The sequence below is a fragment of the Bombina bombina genome, chromosome 1, assembly GCF_027579735.1.
Source record: "Bombina bombina isolate aBomBom1 chromosome 1, aBomBom1.pri, whole genome shotgun sequence".
NCBI classification, from domain to species: Eukaryota; Metazoa; Chordata; class Amphibia; order Anura; family Bombinatoridae; genus Bombina; species Bombina bombina.
The window spans coordinates 1,414,888,570-1,414,903,319 of NC_069499.1; positions in this window are offsets into that span (position 1 = coordinate 1,414,888,570).

Here is a 14,750-nt window from a genome sequence, read left to right on the forward strand (position 1 = left end):
AAGCAGAGAAACTAAAAATGGGATGGATAGGGGAAGTATGTGCAGCTCCAGCAGTAAAAAGGAAGAGAGGAGTAGCATGTATTTTTAGGAAGGATCTAGAATTTGAATTGCTGTCGCAGGATAAAGACGTAGAGGGTAGATATTTGATTTTAGAAATAGAGATAAATAAAAATCGGTATACTCTTTGAAATTTATATGCCCCGAATGAATGCTGTTCTGAGTTCTGGGATAAACTTTATCTAAAATTAATAAATTTAGTAGATTCACATTTCATTATTGGTGGGGATTTTAATAGTGTTTGTGTACCCCAGCTGGATAGGCTAAGGTCTAGTGGCTCATATAGAGCAAAAAAAGAAGCAAAAATACTGTCCTCATTTCAAAAAAATCTTAAACTAAGAGATATATGGAGAACACAACATCCCGATGAAAAAATGTTCACATGTGAATCTAAGACCTTCCATACACTCTCAAGAATCGATATGTTTTTAGTATCAGAAAGATTGTTACACTTAGAAATCAAGACAGATATAAAAAATATAATTTTATCAGATCACGCTATTATTTCTTTATCTATCCAGTTGGGAAACAGCAGAGAGACCTTATGTGGTAAATTCTTCTTTCCTTCCTTCCTGTATTCTAATATACAGTTTAGAGACTGGCTGGCTCAAAGATGGAGAGAGTATGTCTCCTTTAATAAGGAATATCTTCCTAAGACGGAAATATTTTGGGAAGCCGCTAAGGCCTTCTTTAGAGGTGAAATAAAAGCTTATATGGTTAAAAGAAAGAGGAAGTTAAGAGAGAGGGAATTACAACTAACCAATTATCTTAAAAACAAATTAATAAAATATATTGATAATCCCGATACGCCCAATTGGGCAAATTATCAGAAGGCTAAAAGAGAGAGAGAGATATTTTTAATGCAAAATCAACTTCAACAAGATCTGAAAAACAAAGCCAATTATGGTGTCTTCTCCCCTAAAACAGTGAAATTCTTGGCTAATATTTAAAAAAGCAAGAGGAAAAATAATTTTATTGGATCTATTTCGTGTAAAGGGCAGAAATATAACAATCCAAATGATATTGTAAGACAATTTCATGTATTTTTTCAGAAGCTTTATTCTGCTTCAGAAGTAAATCAAGAAGCGAAGCATAGATTCTGGAAGGATATGGAATTACCCAAAATATCGTTAGATCAGTTGAATACAATGAATAAAGAAATTACAGCAGAAGAAATCTCTAAGGCTATCAAAGAGGCAGCCCAAGGGAAGGCACCAGGCCCGGACCAACTACCTAGTGAATTTTACAAAATACTCTCGGTAGAAATTATACCTACCCTGACTAAGTTGTTTAACGGTTACTTTCTATCAGATTTGAAACCCTCTCAGACTTTCTCTGCCTCAAATATTACATTGATATTAAAGAAAGATAAAGAACCGAACTGTATGGATTCATATAGACCTATTTCGCTACTTAATTGCGACTATAAAATTTTAGCTAATATATTGGCATCACGTCTTAAAAAAATCATAGTCGACATTATTCATCCGGACCAAACTGGGTTTATACCAGGCAGAACAGCACAAAAAAATATAAGGAAAGCCATGATGATTATTGAACACACACTCGCCTCCCATAGGACATGGTCAAATAGGAACAAAGATTTCGCCATAGTAACGGTCGATGCAGAAAAGGCCTTTGACTCTGTCCTATGGGATCATTTATTGACAGCGTTAAATAATTTTGGTTTTTCGGGTCACTTTTACAAGTATATTTCTGTATTATATCAAAACCCTATTTCATATCTTAGTATAAACAACATTCTTTCTCCCTCTATTACCCTGCCTAAAGGTACCAGACAGGGATGTCCTCTTTCACCGTTACTTTTTAATTTGGCGATTGAGCCATTAGCTATTAAGAGCAGAGAAATCTTAGAGGGTATAAAAATCAAGCAGCAGAAGGTGATATTATCATTATACGTGGATGATATTCTGTTTTATATAGAGAATTCGCCCAAAAACATCCCTGCACTAGTAGATATTCTATCAGAGTTTAGTAAATTTACTGGTTATAGCATTAATCTATCTAAGTCAGAAATTCTATGGATAATTAAAAATAAAAAGAGCCTTGTTGAGAATGCTTTTAAATCTGCAGATAAATATATCAAATATTTAGGAATAAATCTATCTAGAAATCCAGATGAATGGTATGATCTAAATTTTTCTCACATATGGAGTAAATGCCAGGCTGAGATTCAAAGATGGAGTAGATTACCTATCTCACTATCAGCCAGGATAGCCCTAATTAAAATGCGAATATTTCCAAAAATTCTGTACGTAATACAGAATGTCCCTTGCCTTCTACGAAAGGCAGATGTGCAGAAATTTAATGCAGGATGTTCACGTTTTTTGTGGGCCTCCAAAAAACCCTGTATAGCAATATCAAGGCTAATGCACCTGAAAGAAACGGGTGGTTTTGCTTTTCCAAATTTAATTAACTATAATCTGGCATGCCTTGCCAAAATTGCCGTAGACTGGCTAACCTCTGCCAATCTTGTCACTAGTTCTAAGGTAGAAGACAACATAGTGTTCCCTTATACGCCTAAAGCGTTATTGCACGTAGCCAATGATTTAAAGATTAAAGACCGGACATTAAAATATACTATCCGCAATGTAATTATAGCATGGCATAAAATTTGTAAACAACTAGACATTAAATATACTCTCTCTAAATTTCTACCTATCATAGGAAACCCGGATTTTGAAAGTGGCTATACATTTGCCGCTTTTAAGCAATGGTCAGCAAATAATTTGAATCTGATGATACAGATGGTAGAACCACTCTCCAATCAGATAAAAACCTTTGAATCTTTAAGCAGAGAATTCAATATTGATAGAAGATCCTTTTTTGCCTATCTACAGATTAGACATTTTTACTATAACCGGGAAGGTATAGAAGGAGACATCTGGTCCTTAGGACCATTCGATATTATTATTAACAGATTTCAGAGGGGAGATCACTCTATCTCTCATATATACAAACTACTATTAGCTAAAGAGTCAGAGACTAGGGTTAACAGTCTTTTCAGTATATGGAAACGAGATCTCTCTGACATTGAGCTAGAATATTTCCAAAATAGCCTCTCTAAGATAACCCATTTTACAAACAACATGGCAATGAAAGAATCCCATCTGAAATTGTTGAATAGAGCTTATCTAACCCCAAATAGACTTTCTAAGTGGAAAGGAGATAGTCTTTGTCTTAGATGCAGCTTTCCAGCTGCAGATCTATTCCATCTCTTCTATGCATGTCCAAAGGCAATTAAATTGTGGAAACAAGTTGAATATTGGCTAAATAGACATCTACCTATTAAAATAGTACTCAACCCAATTTATATATTCTTTTTGGTACAGGAACAGATTGAAAATAGAGCCCTGATTAATACAGTAATACTATTGGTTAGACAAATGTGCCTTAGGAAATGGAAGGAAAGACAGGTTCCCACTATTGCCTCTGTCATACGTACTATCCAGCAACAGATTTTGGTGGAGCAATTTGATCCTGGGATAAACCTAAAGAGATTTTTGAAAAAGTGGGATTTAGTTATCTTAGCCCAGCCTAGAGAGATTCAGCTGCAAATATTGAAATATTTTCGCAACTCAGCGGACTTTCTAGAGTTAATATTATCAGATAGATATCCTGAATTTTGGAGACAGTATCTCTTCTAATGGGGGTCCGGGGAGGGGGGAGAGAGAGAGGGGAGGAGGCATTTGTTTGTTTTTTTTGTTTTTTTTCCCTTCTTTTCCTTTCCTTTCTTTCTAATTTTTTTCAGTTTTTTTTAAAAAATATATAAATCCCAGAAGTGTACTTTATAAAGAAGGTCAGGTTAAAGTGTCAAGTCATGCAAAATTTTCTGTTTTATCTTTATATTTTTTGTGTTATATTTTGATGATTATCTCGCCCTGCGCGGCCAAAAAGATAAGGAAAGTATTGTTTTCTGTTTCTTTTATGAATCTGTGTACACTTCTGTTTATAAATAAATAATATAAAAAAAAAAAAAGATTTTAGTTGTGCGACCCCCCCCCCTGCAAGGCAAAGGGCATGAGGGGTTAGGGTAATGTTATTGTCAACCAGTGGAATCACTAAGGGGGGCACTGGTCCCACCTCCACAATATTGTGTCCTCCCAGCTGCTCTGCATGCACTCAAACAGCTGTCACACTGACAGGCAGAAAGGTGGTGTCACTAAGCGCACAGAGCAGGAAGTTGATTTTAGCTAAGAGTGGAAATGTACACAACCCACCCCAGAGTTTCTAAAGGCTAAGCCTTATTGGCTGTGTGGAGGAATAGTAAATGTGTGGATAAGCTGGAAACATGGAAAGTTTTATTTAGTTTTTATTAGTCTGCATCTTCTAAAGTTTATTAGCGTTTATGCAGTGGCTTGCCTGGAATCTGAAATGAGAGCAGGACTGCGGATCTGGTGAATCTGCACAGCCCAACACTTCAGTACAGCAGTGTAGAAGAGGGAGGGTCACTAATTAAACAGAAGCAGCAGATCTGAATTGTACACTGTCAGTTACAGAGAACTGCACACACAAGTCAAGGGGGTCAATTTATCAAGCTCCGTGCTCCATAACCTGTCCGTCTGCTCTGAGGAGGCAGACAGAAATCATCCTGATCGAATACAATCGGGTTGATTGACACCCCCTGCTAGTGTCCGATTGGCCACGAATCTGCAGGGGGCGGCATTGCACCAGTAGTTCACAAGAACTGCTGGTGCAATGATAAATGACGACAGCGAATGCTGTCGGCATTTATCAATGTGCAACGGACATGATATGCTACATCGTATCATGTCCGCTCGCTCTTTAGTAAATTGACCCCAAGATCTTCTGTGAAAAAACAACAACTACCTGAACAGAGAGCAGCACAAAGCACAAATAGTGAGTTATTCTTTGCTTAAAGGGCCATAATAGTCTTAAAATTACATGACCTAACAGATTAAGAGGTCCGGCCCGCTGTTAATGGCACTGTCCGTGCCGTTCCCCATGTGGGTTGCATTCTGCTTGTGTGTCTTCCTCGTTCCTGTTCAGACGATATTGTCCTATGTGGTGCCTCCTCTTCTGTCTTTGCAGGATTCCTATCTGACCTTCATTTTTGGGAGAGCGGCCGCTGTACTGAGTACTCTACCTCCTGTTTGCACTTAGGAGCGCACCTCTATAGGGTTCCTTAACCCTTCTGACTATCTGAATTTAAGTTTATGTCGATTTTGGATGTATGTAAATATCTGTGGTGGTGCAGCTTGGTAGAAATGATTTATTTTCTGATGAGAGTGGTGGTAATATGAGGTGGGAGTCATTAGAGAATGGACTTAAAAGTGGAGAACAGATATTCTGGGTTCAAGGAAAAGAATAAAAATAAGAGTAGAAAAGTAATCCTACTTAGAAAAGTTGATGGAACCGTAGTACAAGTGCAGGATGAACTTGTAGTGCAGAAAGTCAGCTGAACTGAGAGACTTTCTCCAATGTAGTTCAGCATTACAGGAAAACATTTAGGGATGAGGATGAGTTGCAAACTGTAGAAAAAGGGGTCAAACTGTCAAGAACCAATGTGAGAGATTGATTTGTATGCAAACAATAGTAGAGTCCAGTAGCACTGTAATATTCTTAAAAGACCTTTATTGAATCATATATGGGTCAAATGGTGACATAATGTTTCAGGTGACAAGATTGAGGGTGTTTTCCCAAACTTTTATAGATTGATTGGTATGGGCAGGAAAAAAAAGAGATGGGGAGAGCATGGGTTTGAGAGAGTTTGTGAAAAATGTTGTGGATCTAGTGATTTTATGTGGAATTTTGTGGGGAAAGAGAATTTATGAGAGAGCGCATTGATGGCTGATTATCAGGTCAAGGAAATGCCTGTCTTTGTGAATAGGAGAGTTGGTCCATTGAGACAAACCAACAAATTATGTGAACTGGATAAGCTTTATTGTTCCAGGGGCAGATGGGTTTTCAACAGGGAGGTTGAAATCACCAAGCATGAGGGCAGGAACATTGGAGGAGAGGAGATAGGGTAGACAGGCAGCAAAGTGATCAAGAAACTGAGTTTGGGAGCTGGGGAGATATATAACTCCAATGCATAGGGCCAAATAATGAAAAACTTGCAGACAATGAGAGAAATCATGCAGAATCGTTGGTGTTTTTGAGCACTACATTGTATGTTTCTTTGCTTCACATGCAGAACACTGCACATGACATAAACAGCTCTCAAGCTAAAATTTGCATTTCTATAATTATTGACGTTATGACATAAGCTTGCCAGACCAGAGAGCTTAAGGTCTTTAGGCCCATAGAGAGAGGGGAGAGAATAAACAGATCACGTGAGTTCCGAAAGAAGAAAAATATGAGAGAAGAGATGGGGGTATTTGTTGAAAGTTGCAGCAAAAGGAAAGCATGATGCCTACACCGGTTTAGGGTGGGTGGCTAAATTGGAGATCCCCATGTGAGAGTACAACAATGGAGGCTGTGTCTGAGGGAAGGAGACAGAAAGTTGAGGGAGTGGGAAAAGAAAAGATCATTTATAGAAATTAGCTTTTTGCAAAAAGAGCAAGAGTTTTAGAGTGCATAAGTGGGAGTGTTGATTTTAGATATAAAAGAAATTGGAGTTTCCTGGTTTCTGGGTGTTTGATAAGGCATATGTGTGCAGATGAGAGAGAAATGTGTAGGGGACCAGGGAAATATCACTGGCAGCTAGTTTTAGCAAGAGTAACATGAGGTGAGATACCGGTTTGCAGCATTGGTAGTTCCTTTGGGATTTTGAGCAGGGAGGACAAAGAGTTTAGAAATATATGGAGCTCCTGAGAGCAGAAGTGATGTGAAGGTAGGAGATGGGGCTATGAATATTTTAGGTGATGGGGGTATAGAGATAGTGAGTTATATAATGGTATAGAGATGGTGAGTTATATAATGGTATAGAGATAGGAGGTACAAAAAAAGAACATGAAGATACAAATCGTGTTCAAAAAAGATCAAAAGGACACAGAGTGAATAGCAATATTACAACAGTATTTGCCTTAAGTCCTTAAATAATTCTTATCCTCTTACTTATAAATGCTCACTTAATAGTGTATACACTGTTTTCTGTGTTAATTGCTTGCAATGCTTTCCCCGTAGTTTCAAATTAAGAGCCAGTGCAGTCAGCTGAGTTCACTAAATTAGTAAATGGCAGATTCAGACATAGGTTTACCACCACAGCCATGTTTTTTTGCACAGCGATGAGTTACACAAATTACAGACTGTGCAGGAGAGAACAAGAATAGTACTGTCCAGTGAGTGATACTATTCCTGTTCCTCCATGCCACATGCGTAACTTATAACTGCAAGGAAAACATGACCAAGGCCAAATGTAAAAATATAGATTGATGCCAGATCAGGTACACAGGGCTTAGACAACAGTTAAATAATACTCTTATTTTTCCCCACCCACATCACATAAAAAAATGAGAGATACCTTATTTAAAAACAGCACACCTACTCTTTCACAACAATGACAAATATCCAACAGCATTGGTTCTGTTTGGGGGTTCTGGCAATTTATTAGAAGCATTCATTACCACTCAATATAGAAATATTTATATATAAGAGCTTTTATTTGAAAGTGTGAGGTCCCACCATTCAAATAATGGGTTTCATGTCCGTATAACTTTGACATGATTGTCAGTAATAAGGATCACCTGGCAGTAACTGCTCATTTTATTTGTGTTGTTGATGTTACTACTCATAGATCCATGTTTCTCTGGACTAATAAAGGACAATATAGCAATCAAAATAAATGGGAGATCTTGGTGAATGTAAAAATTTAATATTTTGTGAAATTACTTTTTGGTAGAGCTATTTAATGTTTTTTTTTTATATATATATTTTGCTAGGGCCTAGGCTGAGTGTGCTTGGACAGGGACAGGAACATGCAGAAATTGTTAAAATGGGTTAGGCCACCCCTCTGGTAAATCATAATTTTGTCTAATTGTAAAATGATATAATATTTGTGTGGTTAGATATTTTATACCTACCAATTTTATGCATATATTGCAAGGTGATGCATAGTGACAAAATGATAAATTTTTAATTGTTAAAATGAATCAATATTCATAATAAAAGTTTTCTGTTTTGGAAAGGTGAACTGATGCTAAATATGGGACAATAAAATAAATGGGTGTTTGAAATATTAAAGAATTAATGACAGAAGTGTAATTGTTTAATATTTTTTTATTTTATTTTTTTGCATTTCATATGCTGGTGTTTTCTCATATTTCTGCAAACAGCATACTTGTGTAGGCTTATGACATGGTGCCTTTTTGTGGACTGTGTTACAGTAGGATAAAGACATCATATACATATTTGGTATCTTAATGCTCATGAGACATAGGGCTTCCTCATTACAACTCATCTAATCCAGGGACAGACAATACTGCAGATTTATTGACAAACAGTTAAAAGCTCAAAGAGCAAGGCAATAAGATACCAACTGTCTAACACTTCCGTGTCTCCTCTCATGGCTCTATCATTCGGTTCAATTCAAGTCAGGGAGCTCTGTTTTCTTAAAATTAGGCCCTGGCACCCTGGTTTAGAGGGCACAAGGCATCAATGGCTACCCCCACTTCTCCTTGCCAGTCGCCAACACCCACACCTTAAATTTAGCTTGTTGTTGCTGGATTTAGATTCTAGTGATTCATTTTACCTGTTGATTGTACTAAATTGTTTACAGATAGATCCTTTAACATTACTTTCTCCTTTAAAATAGTTGTTTTTACCTTGAAACCATCATCTTAAAGGGACACTAAACCCCAAAAAATTATTTAATGATTCAAGTAGAGAATGCAATTTTAAACAACATTCCAATTTACTTCTATTATCTAATTTGCTTCATTATTTAGCTATCCTTTGTTGAATAAATAGCAATGGACATGGGTGAGCCAATCACACGAGTCATTTATGTGCAGCAACCAATCAGCAGCTACTGAGCCTATCTAGATATGCTTTTCAGCAAAGTATATCAAGAGAATGAAGCAAATTAGATAATAGAAGTAAATTAGAAAGTTGTTTAAAATTACATGCGCTTTCTAAATCATGAAAGAAAATTTTTGGGTGTCATGTCCCTTTAACTAAATATTTCAATACTTCCTTAAAGGGACAGTAAAGTCATAATTAGACATTCATGATTTAGACAGAGCATAACATGTTCAACAACTTTCCAATTTACTTCTATTGTTTAATTTGCTTCCTTCTCTTGTTATCCATTGCTGAAAGGCTTATCTAGGAAATTTTAGGAGCAGCAAAGAACCTAGGTTCTAGCTGCTGATTGGTGGCTGCATATATATACTGATTGTCATTGGCTCACCCATGTGTTCAGTTAGAAACCAGTAGTGCACTGCTGCTCATTCAGCAAATGATACCAAGAGAATGAAGCAAATTTGATAATAGAAGTAAACTGGAAAGTTGTTTAAAATTGTATGTTCTACCTAAATCATTGAAGAAATATTTTGGGTTTCATGTCCCTTTAAAGGCTTTAAAGAAAGCTATATAATTAAAAAGCAGCAGCAGGAATCATATCTCCCCCCAGTGGCGGTTGGGGAGAACTAAGACTTTTATAAAAAAATGTTTACCTTCTGTGACAGTATTTAATGTTAACAATATATTTAAAAAAAGAAAAAATATTAAAAACATTTCACATTGCATTTTATCTTTTATGGTTTAGATAGAGCATGCCATTTTAGGAGAATATCAATTTACTTATGTTATCAAATTTGTTCTATTCTATTGGTATCCTTTGTAGAAAAGTGTACCTAGGTAGGCATGGGAACAGCCATGCAATACTGGGAGCTAGCTGATGATTGATGGCTACACACATATGGCTCTTGTCATAGGCTCACCAGATGTGTTCAGCTTGCTACCAGAAGCAAAAAAAGTTATCGCCAGGGGGGTCACTAGTCCCCCCCAACATAGTGGCGGACTCCCCCTCCTGTCACAACCCCAACCACAACAGTGAGCATTCCTCCCCCTCCTGTCACAACCCCAACCACAACAACAGTGAGCATTCAGAAGATGCCCCCTTATAACTATTATCTGGTGATGCCACTGTAGTGCATTACTGCTTTGGCACTGACTTTAACTACGTTTCACCACATTAGAGCAGTTTATTGTTGTACTTTTCTGTCTCTTTAACCCAAAAACAAAACAACAGTTAAAAAGCAAAAATAAAAAATTCTAAATTTCTGTGTACATGATTGAAAACCAAATGAATACAGACTTAAATTATGATAATCTGATGGACCTCCAGTGGCTGAAACATTTCTCGAACCACTTGAATTAAAGAAGTTAGAGGAGCAGTGTTGCCTTTGCAGGGTGCTAAGGAAGAGGGAGGGTAAACCCCCGACTCAGGGGCCAATTCTCTAAAGCGCAATAGTTAGAGCAGCCGCTCCAAACCCACCAGTCGGCACATGATACAGGACTCACATTGATGATGTCAGACGCAACCACAAGCACCAAGCAGCAACAATGATACCATTGCACAGAGGCAGGGTGCAATGCCGGGAATGCAGATAAGTATCAAAAGTTAAAAAAGTCCAGCAGCACAGCGGTGAAATTAAGAGAAGAGACGTTTGTTCAACAAATTGGTAACAGTACAAACATGGACAAATCGTCCGACGAGTTTCACGCCCCCTAGTGGCGCTTGGACTGAGGCTGTGCTGCTGGACTTTTTCAACTTTTGCCAATTCTCTAAAGCTCTCTGGGCTGGTGAGATTCTTTAAGAATGCTTACCAGCCCTTCTAATTCAAGTTCAATCCGATTGGCTGATCCAATCAGCCAATCAGATTGAGCTCGCATTCTATTGGCTGTTCCGATCAGCCAATAGAATGCGGGCTCAATCTGATTGGCTGTTCGGATCAGCCAATCGGATTGAACTTGAATCTGATTGGCTGATTCAATCAGCCAATCAGATTTTTCTAACTTAATTCCGATTGGCTGATAGAATCCTATCAGCCAATCGGAATTCGGCGGACGCCATCTTGGATGACGTCATTTAAAGGTACCTCATTCGTAGTACAGCAGTCGGCCGGGATGGATGCTCCACGGCGGCGGAGCGAAGAAAGAAGATTGAAGATGCCGCCGGAAGAATGAAGACTTTGCTGCCGCTTGGAGGAAGACGTCGCCGGAGGAAGAATTCTTCTTTGCCGCTTGGAGGAAGACATCGCCGGAGGAAGAATTCTTCTTTGCCGCTTGGAGGAAGACATCGCCCGGATCGGATCAGGAGTTCGGCCCGGTGTGGTGAAGACAAGGTAGGGAGATCTTCAGGGGGGTAGTGTTAGGCTTTTTTAAGGGGGGTTTGGGTGGTTTTAGAATAGGGGTATGTGGGTGGTGGGTTGTAATGGGGGGGGATTGTATTTGTTGTATGCAAAAGAGCTGAATTCTTTGGGGCATGCCCCACAAAAGGCCCTTTCAAGGGCTGGTAAGGTAAAGAGCTTTGAAATTTGTTTAATTTAGAATAGGGCAGGGAATTTTTTTTATTTTGGGGGCTTATTATTTTATTAGGGGGCTTAGAATAGGTGTAATTAGCTTAAAAATCTTGTAATCTTTTTTTTATTTTTTGTAATTTAGTGTTTTGTTTTTTTTGTAATTTAGTTTAGTTAATTTAATTGTATTTTTAGATAGATGTTTGTAGTTTATTAAATTTATTGATAGTGTAGGTGTATTTATAACTTAGGTTAGGATTTATTTTACAGGTAATTGGGTAATTATTTTAACTAGGTAGATATTAAATAGTTAATAACTATTTAATATCTATTATACCTAGTTAAAATAATTAACAATTTACCTGTAAAATAAATATTAACCCTAACATAGCTACAATGTAATTATTAATTATATTGTAGCTATCTTAGGGTTTATTTTATAGGTAAGTATTTAGCTTTAAATAGGAATATTTTAGTTTAGAAATGAATTAGATTAATTTAATATAAATTTAGTTAGGGTTAGATAGAGTTAATATAGTTAATATAAATACTATAGTAACTATATTAACTATATTAACCCTAATATAATTAGGGTTAATATAGTTAATATATATAATGTAATACCTATATTAACTATAATATACTTAGGGTTAATATAGATAATATAGCTGGCGGCGGGGTAGGTAGATTAAAATAGGGGTTAATCATTTTAATAGAGATGGCGGCGGTGTAAGGGGCTTACATTAGGGGTTAATAATATTAATATAGCTGGCGGCGGTATAGGGGGATTAGATTAGGGGTTAATAATTTTTATATAGGTGGCGGTGGTGTAAGGGGTCAGATTAGGGGATAGATAAGGTAGATGGCGGCGGTTTTAGGGGCTCACAGTAGGGGGTTAGTTTATGTAGATGGCGGCGGGGTCCGGGAGCGGCGGTTTAGGGGTTAATAACTTTATTAGGGATTTCGGGGGGTGGGGGATCGCGGTTGACAGGTAGATAGACATTGCGCATGCGTTAGGTGTTAGGTTTTATTTAGCAGATCGCGGTTGACAGGGAGATAGACATTGCGCATGCGTTAGATGTTAGGTTTATTTTCTAGTTAGTTTAGGGAGTTACGGGGCTCCAATAGTCAGCGTAAGGCTTCTTACGGCTGCTTTTTGTGGCGAGGTGAAAATGGAGTAAGTTTTCTCCATTTTCGCCACGTAAGTCCTTACGCTGCATATTGGATACCAAACTGCGCTGGTTTGGTATACCTGCCTATGGCCCAAAAAACTACGGGCGACGGCAGAAATATACACGCGTAACTTCTAGGTTACGCCGTATATAGGATACCAAATCAGCGTAAATATTGGCGTCGCCGGCTTTTGCGGGCAACGATTTATATTGGATCGACCCCCTGATCTGGAGAGATTTAGAGAATCAGCCCCCCAGTCTTGGCCTGTCATATTAATGGCATTCTCACTATGTAAAGTCATTGCACTCCCACCCCCACCCTCTTGTACTAGTGCTAGTTTAGACAGTTAATGTGCTACTTTTAAAGGAACTTTAAACACTTTGAGATGGTAATATAAAATGATAAATCATATACTGTATATATGTAATAAGCTCTGCAATATGCTTTCCTTACTTATTTTGTCCCCTTTTCATGTAATTCCATTCTGAAATTGTGAGCTTTTAAGTTCCTGTTAGAAATGGAAGTGCAGAACACTGTTATATTACACACAGTCATTGGCTTCACACTCTAGTGACCTATTTATAACTGTCCCTAATTGGCCAGAGGAGAGAAGGTAACCTAAGTTACAATATGGCAGCTCCCATTGTTTAATAGACTCTAAAACTTTACACTTTTTATTTTGTTATTATTTAAACAGCTAATGAAACTTTAAAACATACATGTACATATTATTATCAGACTAATCTTTTCAATGAATGATTCATTATGTCTTGCATTTATTTAGTGTTTAATGTCCCTTTAAGGTGACCAGATTTCCCAGACCCCATTTCAGGACACCTCAGACCCAAATTTGGGGCACCTCATAACTGTTAAGGAGGTGGTATAAAAGCAATGAAAGCTAATCGTAAAAACTATTGCTAAGAAAATAAGTAATATTTATTCTCATTTTCCTCACACAGGACCGCCTATAAAATGATTGTGTCTACTAGACATATTGATGAAGGCTGTGTGTGCTGACCATCGAATGCGCATTTCAAATGAAGTCAAGTGCTTGCGCAAATCCACTCCTTTGCTCCTGCTTCTCTGTTCTGGGGCTTTGGTTTGCGATTCCTCTTAGCTCACCTGAAAGCAATGGAGGATAACATTGGCTGAAAACACACTGCGCGTGCATGGGACAACAAGATTGAATAGTGCATGTGTTGGACTCTGGATAGTTACCTGAAACTGCGGAAAGACAGAAAACCCAGGTTGCCTACCGTGATTCACTTAAAAATTAGTTGCAAGACAGGCAACAGAAAAGAGTGTTTGCCCCTCTATTAATATGTGTAATAATAATTTTATTTCTCTTGTTAAGTGTATCCAGTCCACGGATCATCCATTACTTATGGGATATTAACTCCTCCCCAACAGGAAGTGCAAGAGGATTCACCCAGCAGAGCTGCTATATAGCTCCTCCCCTAACTGCCATTACCAGTCATTCTCTTGCACCCAACGAATAGATAGGATGTGTGAGAGGACTGTGGTGATTATACTTAGTTTCATACCTTCAATCAAAAATTTGTTATTTTATAATAGCACCGGAGTGTGTTATTCCTTCTCTGGTAGAATTTGAAGAAGAATCTACCTGAGTTTTTCTATGATTTTAGCCGGAGTAGTTAAGATCATATTGCTGTTTCTCGGCCATCTGAGGAGAGGTAAACTTCAGATCAGGGGACAGCGGGCAGATTAATCTGCAAAGAGGTATGTAGCAGCTTATTATTTTCTGACAATGGAATTGATGAGAAAATTCTGCCATACCGATATAATGTAAACTCAGCCTTAAATGCAGTAGCAGCAACTGGTATCAGGCTGTCATGTATGTATATTTTACACTTCAGTATTCTGGGGAATGGCACTTCACTGGAATTATACTGTATGCATAAAACTTTAGCCTAATTTGCAGGGACTAGCAACAGGCTTTTTAATAACACTCAATTTATTAATGTTAAACGTTTTTTGCTGCCATGTAAAATCGTTTAATTTTCTGAGGTACTGGGTGAAAAAATGTTTTGGGCACTATTTTTTTCCACTTGG